General features: G+C 38.6%; 1 pseudogene; it reads left to right on the forward strand.

Moving 5' to 3' along the window:
* LOC118005465 overlaps positions 1-7496 on the forward strand; it is a 54378-nt pseudogene extending 46882 nt beyond the window's left edge.
* Positions 7497-8011: the final 515 nt, after the last annotated feature.

An 8011-nucleotide genomic window follows, 5' to 3' on the forward strand; every position in this document is an offset into this window, starting at 1 on the left:
TTTTCTGGTATGTCAGTAATACAGTTTACCAATTTTATAATCTCAAAATTATAATTTATGTAGGAAAATCAGTTAACATGACTAATCTAATTTTTATCTTCACTTTAGGAGTCATGCTCTACTAGTTAATGAAACAAGCAAGTATATATCATCAAAGAATAAACATAAAATGTTTTATTTTATTGTGATGATTATAAGGCTTATAATTTCAGGATTTTAACTATATATTATCTGTGTCATGTGTACTCTCACGTGATTTTTGACTGAGACATTGTAATTGTTGTGCCATTTTTGCAGCAATGTTTTTGGAGTCCTCTTCACATTTGCCCTAGGTAAGTGTGCATGTACCATTTATGCTTTCTTAATCTGTGCTTGCTTCATTATTAAATATTTATGAGAAAAAATTAAGTTATTGATATCATGCTGTACAGTAATTTTTTTAAATACTTTCAATTTCCAGTTATATATTAGTAATAAGGGGACAGTGAATTTTTAGCACAAATGAGGGGTTGTATGTAATGTCCCAGGCTGTGGTGGCTCCTTTCTCTTTAGTTCGAGAAAATATTTCAGAATGGACATGAGTGAAAGTGAAGTTATTATAGGGATGTCCACAAACAGGTTGATCATCTACAAACTTTAGCGTATTAGTACTTGTGCTATTATTGGAATCCAGTTACTTTTGATACCTCACTGTTTGATGCATTAGTACATCTTAATACTGTGGATAAGAACTCCATTCTAGATGTTGATGTTTAAACTCATAGTGCTTGTGGGAGCACCTGGGTGGCTCAGTAGGTTGAGCATCCACCTCTTGGCTTTGGCTCAGGTCATGATCTTGGGGGCATGAGATCGGGCCCCACATGGGTCTCTGTGCTCTGCTTCAGAGTCTGCTGGAGATTCTCTCCCTCTGCCCTTCCCCTCGCTTGTTCTCTCTCTCTTTCTCTCTAAAATAATAAATAAAATAAAAATCTTAAACTCACAGTGCCTCCTAGAATTTTCCAGTTTTTTCAGACTTTGGCCCTTACCTTTTTAAGTCTGTTTCTTTTTGTTAGCCAAAATCTGTTGGTATACCGTGTTGGAAAAGGATGAGAAACGTAAAGCTAAAAAGTCATTACATTTTATTAATTCTTCCTAGGTAGTATTGATCCAGTTAGGAATCATCAAGAATCTCTTGTGTGTGGTCATTAATATTGTCAAAGAAATACAGAGGTCTTTTGAAATTAGAACTTTAATAGAAAATTTTCAACTGTAGGACCCTGAATGTAACTCTGTGTGTAAAACACCTGTATGTAAATCTCATACACAGTGACCTGGCATCCTGATACATTATGGTCAGAACAGTGTTTCAAAATACAAAATGGATTTTGTCACTTTTCTGCTCAGTAGCTTTCATTGGCTCTCATTGCTCTCAGAATAAAGGCAGAAATCCCTAACATACCTACCTGTTTACACTCATCTTACACCTCATTCATTTTCATTCTCTGTGTTCTGGACATACTGTCCTCTTTTCAGTTTCTTGAATGTCACTGTCTTGGGCCACAGGAGCTTTATTAATGCTGATCCCTCTACTTGATCCTTTGACTCTTCTCTCCCCACCGAGTCATCTCTCATCTCAGCTCAGGAATGATGTTTCTGAACTCCTCAATCCACATCAGCCCCTCTAATCCTTTCTTTTTATTGTCATCAGAGTTTTCATGATACATTCATGTATGATTCTGTGACTAATACTTGTTTTTCCATCAATATGAGCTCCAAGTATGAGTGGTATGAGCTCCAAGTAGGCAAGGCTTTGTCTGATTTGTGTTCTTATTGTTTGTTTCCAGTGCCTAGCACATAATCTGCTCTCAGTGAATAAATGAATGAACAGATCAAGTAAAATAATGAGTGACTGGTGGTACCTTTTAAAACTTGTTTGATGGTCTACCTTGGAAGCACAGCTACACATAATCTTCAGCCAAAGAATGTTCTTTGTTCGCCTGAGAAGGTCATCTGCCTTTTGGATCCAGATTCAGTTGCACTGCACATGGGGCAGCAGCCAGATCATCAGTCTGTCAATTGCCCTTTCAACCAGGGATTTAATTTTTTATCTTCTGAATTGCTATTGGAGGGCAAACGATTGTTGACAGGGTGAGAATTATTTTATTATAAAATACATTCTGTTTGTTTAGTTCTTCTTAGCTCTCTTTTATATGACCTCATTTGGTCATCATGACAGCTCTACTATAGAGACAGAGCTGGCATCATTAACAAATGAGATAACTGTCTCCTGTTGGTTATGTGATTTACCCAAATCATGCCCTAAATACACAGTTGAGCTGGGACTTAAACTTGGGCCTTAGACTTCAGTTCCTGACCTAGCCTACTACCACCAAGCTTTTTCCTCTCTAAGTGGACATATTATTTGGAAGCAAGGGATCAGTGAATTTCATTTGGTAGCCCCTTGCCCCACCATAAGGATAAATGACAGTATCAGCTTAGGCTGGATGTAGTTTATATAACAGGTTTCAGAAGTTGAAGACCTTTTGCTCTCTGTTGAGATATCATGTTATACAACTGGAAGAACCCTTTCTGGTTCCTGACTATAATTCTGTCATTTATCCTTCCTAACCCCCAAGTCTCCCTTCTAATTATTGAAATTCTCTCTGTAATAAACCAAACTCTACTAATTACTTTCCACTCATTTCTGCTTTGGAGTTTTATGTGTGTTTTGGATGCTTAAATCTATTGCGTGATAACAATGGGAAAGGACATTTATCCTTATTTTGGTCCATTGTTCTGAAAAATATGTCATTTGTCACTGTAAATCTTACTTTGAGGGCTTTTATAAACATCTTAATTCTTTTGATATGAAACTAATACATATTATATAAAACCGTATAAAGAATAAACATAAATAATCCACATTCCATATTCTAATGATAGCATTTGGCATAATCCCTCTCAGGAAAGTAAAAATTATTTAAAAATACTATTTTAAATAGCTTTATAAGAGCATTCTATTATTTGAGTATAATTATCTAACCATCCTTGCAATTTTTTAATACCTACATTGTTTCTAATATCTCACTACCCTAAATTGTGTTGGGCGAACAGCTCTCTCCAAACCTATGATTATCTTCTTAGGATAATTGCTTAGAAGTTGAATCATCAGGTTCATGGGTAATAATGAAAAAAAAAACCCACATTTTTCTAAAAGTAAAATATAAAATTGGGAACAATAATAAAATAGTACCAAAGGGTTCAAAATAAAAATTAAAAGCATTATTTTACCTTCATAAAAATGAACTCAAAATGGGCCTACATATAAATGCAAAACTATAAAACTTCTGGGAGATGACATAAGAGAAAATCTAGATGACCTCAGGCTTGGCAATGACTTTTTAAATACAGCACCAAAGGTACAGTCCATTAAAGAAATAACTGATAATTTGGACCACATTAAAATTAAAAACTTTTTTCTTTTAAAAGATACTGTCAAGAGAATGAGAAGACAAGCCACAGACTGGGAGGAAATATTTGCAAAGGACATCTATGATAAAGGAGTGTTAAATTCAAAATGCTCAAAGAACTTTTAAAATTCAGCAATAAGAGAATGAAGAATCTGGCTGAAAAATGGGCAAAAAATCTGAATAGACACCTTACCAAAGAAGATATATAGCTGACAGATAAGTAGATGAAAAGATGTGTGACATAATATGTCATTAGGGAATTGTAAATTAAAACAGTGTGATACCACTATTAGGATGGCAAAAATCCCAAGCACTGACAATACCGAATCCTGGTGAGGATGTAGAGCATCAGGGACTCTTATTCTTTGCTGTTGGAAATACAGAATGGTACAGCCACTTTGGAAGACAATTTGTCATATTCTTACAAAACTAGACAGACTCTTACTGTCTGATCCAGGACTTGTGCTCCTTGGTATTACCCAAAGGAGTTGAAAACTTATGTACACAAAACTCTGCACATGGATATTTATCATAGCTTTATTTATAATAGCTTAAACTCGGAAGCACACAGTAGGTGAATTCACCTTCAGTAGGTGGACTGATAATCAAATTGTGGTATATACAAACAATGGAATGTTATTCAACACTAAAAGTAAATGAGTTATCAAGCTATGAAAAGAAACATAGGAACCCTGAACACTTAACTGAGTGAAAGAAGCCAATCTGAAAAGGCTATAATACTTGATGATTCCAGCAACATGACATTCTAGAAAAGGTAAAACTGTGGCGATAGTAAAAAGATCAGTGGTTGCCAGAGATAGAAGTGGGAGGGCAGGTGAATAGGCAGAGCATAGAAAATTTTTAGGGCAGTGAAGAAACTATTCTGTATGATATTATAATGGTAGATATGTGTCTTTATACATTTGTTCAAACCCATAGAATGTAAAACACCAAGAGTGAACTCTCATGTAAACCATGGACTTCAGGGGATAATGATACGTCAGTGTTGGTTCATCTGTTGTTACAGATGTATCACTCTGGTGCACGGATGCTGTATGTGCATGAAGTGGAAACAGGGTGTAGATGGAACTGCTCCTACTTTTCACTCAACTTTGCTGCAAACCTAAAACTACTCTAGAAGATACAGTCTACATAATAAACAAAAGCTTCTCCACCCCCAGTCCCCTCTTTCTACAGGCCCATTCATTAGAAAAAATTCATCTTTGGCCATTTCTCATTTCTCTTTTTAGTTACTCTGGTAGTTGTAAGATGCTTATATCTCCATCTCTAACACTTGATTTCTCAGCTTCTGGAAGTTTCTGTTGATTCTGTGCTAAGAAAGATGAGGAATTCAGCTCATGTTTATTACCGCCCCCCCCCCCCCCCGTAATTTTGTTGGCTATATGGTTTTACTAGTAGTTTCCTTTGTAGCTTTTAAACTGTATTTTGGTATCTTAATTTTAATGTATTATACATCTTGGGATAGTGGTGTGTTTGGCTTTCCTTTTCAGTATGTCACCATTGTCATGGAAGCCACCTCAAAGATTAATAGGTATGGTGGTAGTGGGGGAGGGATGCAGTAATTTAGGGCGGCATTGAGTTAAAAGAAGGGAGGGAAATGGCACTCTTAATCTCTAGCAGTATCAATTGGAAAAGATCTGAGATGCTCACACATTAAAAACAATCAGGGGTTTCAGTCACAGCAGTTGGCCCATGCTCGGTGTCTTCCTGCCACTCATTTTTCATGCCCACTGCTGCCACCTCCACCTGTCACACTGGAAGAGGAGATTTCTGCACTCATCATTGATGATGGCTCTGGTATGTGCAAGGTGGGCTTTGCTGGGGATGATGACTCCCCTCTCCTGGCCATGTTCCCATTCATTGTCAGATGCCCCCTGGACCCCAGTGCATCATGGTGGGCATAGGCCAAAAGACTCCTATGTGGGCACCAAGGCCCAGAGCAAGCAGGATATCCTGATCCTCAAGTACTGTATCAAGCCCAGCATCATCAACAACAAGGAGGACATGGAGAAGATCTGGTACCACACCTTCTATAATGAACTGTGCATAGCCCCAAGGAGTCCTCTATGCTGCTGACTGAGGCCCCCCTGCTCCCTAAGAGCAACCAGGAGAAGATGACTCATCATGTTCAAGACCTTCAACATTCCCGCTATGTATCTGGCCATCCAGGTTGTGCTGTCCCTATATGCCTCTGGCTGCACCACTGGTATTGTCATGGACTCTGGGGACAGGGTCACCCACACTGTGCCCATCTGTATGGGGTACTCCCTGCCCCATGCCATCCTGTGTCTGGACCTGGCTGGCTGGGACCTGATGGACTACCTCATGAAGATACAGAGAGTGATTATAGCTTCACCACCACAGTTGAGTGGGAACTCATGTGTGACATCACCGAGAAGCTCTGCTAGGTCACCCTGCACTTAGAGTAGGAGATGGCCACTGCAGTGTTGTCGTCTTCCCTGGAGAAGAGCTGTGAGCTGCCTGACAGTCAGGTGATCACCATGGGCAAGGAGTGGTAATCCTGCCCCGAGGTGCTCTCCCAGCTCTCCTTTCTGGGTATGGAATACTGTGTTATCCAGGAGACCCTCTTGAAGTCCATCATGAAGTATGAAAGGACCTCTACTCTAACAGAGTGCCATCTGGTGGGACTACCATGCACCCAGCCATCTCGGATAGAATGCAGAAAGGGATCACAATGCTGGAGCTCAGCATGATGAAGATCAAGGTCATTGCTTCTCCTGTAGGGGCTCCATCCTGGCCTCACTGTCTACCTTTCAGCAGGTGTGGATCAGCAAGCAGGAGTATGATGAGTCGGGCCCCTCCATTGCCCACCTCAGATGTTTCTAAATGCCCTGCAAGCAGATATGTAGCATTTGCTGCATGAGTTAATTCCTAAGTATAAATTTGCCCTGGCAACTGTATATACCTCATGCTGGCCTCATAAACTGGAATAAGCCTTTGAAAAGAAATTTGTCCTTGAAGCTTGTATTTGGTGTCAGCACTGGATGGTAGAATTGTTGCTGATTTTGACCTTGTATTCAAACTAACTTTTCCCTTGGTATGTGTTTAATATCCTGTACATACCTTTGATTTAAACCCCTTGTACATGAGGCTCAGTCACTTCATGGCTAAGGTAAAAACATGTTTATGGACGAGAAATCCATTGGTTTGATGAGCATCCTCCATAAGATTCTTGATCTGTGTAGGGTATTGATGTGTAAGAGCTGCCTATTCCAGGATTTCTCTAGAGGCTGGCAAGATTTTTGAATCAGTTGACATTTTTATGTCTTGTTGATCTGACAGCTTTAAGAAGGTCTGAGCCTTAGGACCCATTTCAGAACACTGTGGGTTGTTACTGCCTTGAGTTGGAAAACAGTTTGCATTTACACCTATAAATTTATTCATCCTTTTAATTTATGTAAAGTTTTTATGCACAATTCTTTAAGAGATGACAACAAATTTTGGTTTTCTACTGTCATCTGAAAACAAACATTAGGCTCCCAGCAATGTGTCATTGTGTGAGGAAAATAAAATGCTATATAGTAAACTGGAGAAAAAAAATCAGCAGATAGCCTCCCTTGCTTCTTGTTCCAACCTTCCACTTTCATAAGAAACTTGAGGACATGAGGTATCCAACAGAATATTATTAAGCATTTTTTCTAATTATAGTTTTAGGACTTGCATATTTTCTACAGAGTTATATAATAGTTAATTTAGCCATTTACTGATTGATTATCCCTGAGAGCTTTTTTGGGGGCCCTATTTTCTTCTTTCTTAGTACATTTTCCCTCACTGATCTTACTTGCAGTATGCTGATGACTCCCAAATCTGCATCTCTAGTGTAGTCTATTATTACTCTCCTTGAACAGGTGCCTCAGACTTACGAAAATCACAAGTACACTTGTCCTTTCTCTCCAGAACTTCTTAATCTTCCACATTTCAATGAATGGTAACACTTTCAAACAGTTGCTCAGGCAAAAAAATTGGGTGTCATCCTTGACTCCTCCATCTCCTTTATCTTCCCACATCTGGCTGGTCAAGTCTTGTTGATTGTCCCTGCTACATTTTTTTTTTTTTTTTTTTTTTTACTGTTCCATTTACTTTTTTCTATCTTTACCACTATTGTCCTGGTCCAGGTTACTGTGTTTTTCAAGTGGATTACTGTAGCAGCTTTCTGTCTGATTTTTCTGCCTCCAGTGTTACTCTCTTTAAATTTATTCATTGTGCTCAACCAGAATGATCTTTCTAAAATACAAATTCAATCAGTGTTACTTTCCTGCTTAAATCTCTAATATAAAAATGTGTGTATTAGTCATGGTTCTCCAAAGAAGCAAAACCAATGAGAATGAGGCAGAGAGATACATAGGAAGAGATTTATTATAGGAATTGGCTGATGTGGTTTTGGAGGCCCAGAAGTCCCAGCAACTGCTGTCTGTAAGCTGGAGAACCAGGAAATGGTATAATTCAGGCTATGTGTAAAGGCATGAGAATCAGAGGACTGATAGTCTAAGTCTCTGAATCCAAAAGCCCAAGAACCAGGA

This window comes from Mirounga leonina, unplaced genomic scaffold (genome assembly GCF_011800145.1).
Source record: "Mirounga leonina isolate KUSES-001 unplaced genomic scaffold, KU_Mleo_1.0 Mir_94, whole genome shotgun sequence".
In the NCBI taxonomy this organism is placed as follows: domain Eukaryota; kingdom Metazoa; phylum Chordata; class Mammalia; order Carnivora; family Phocidae; genus Mirounga; species Mirounga leonina.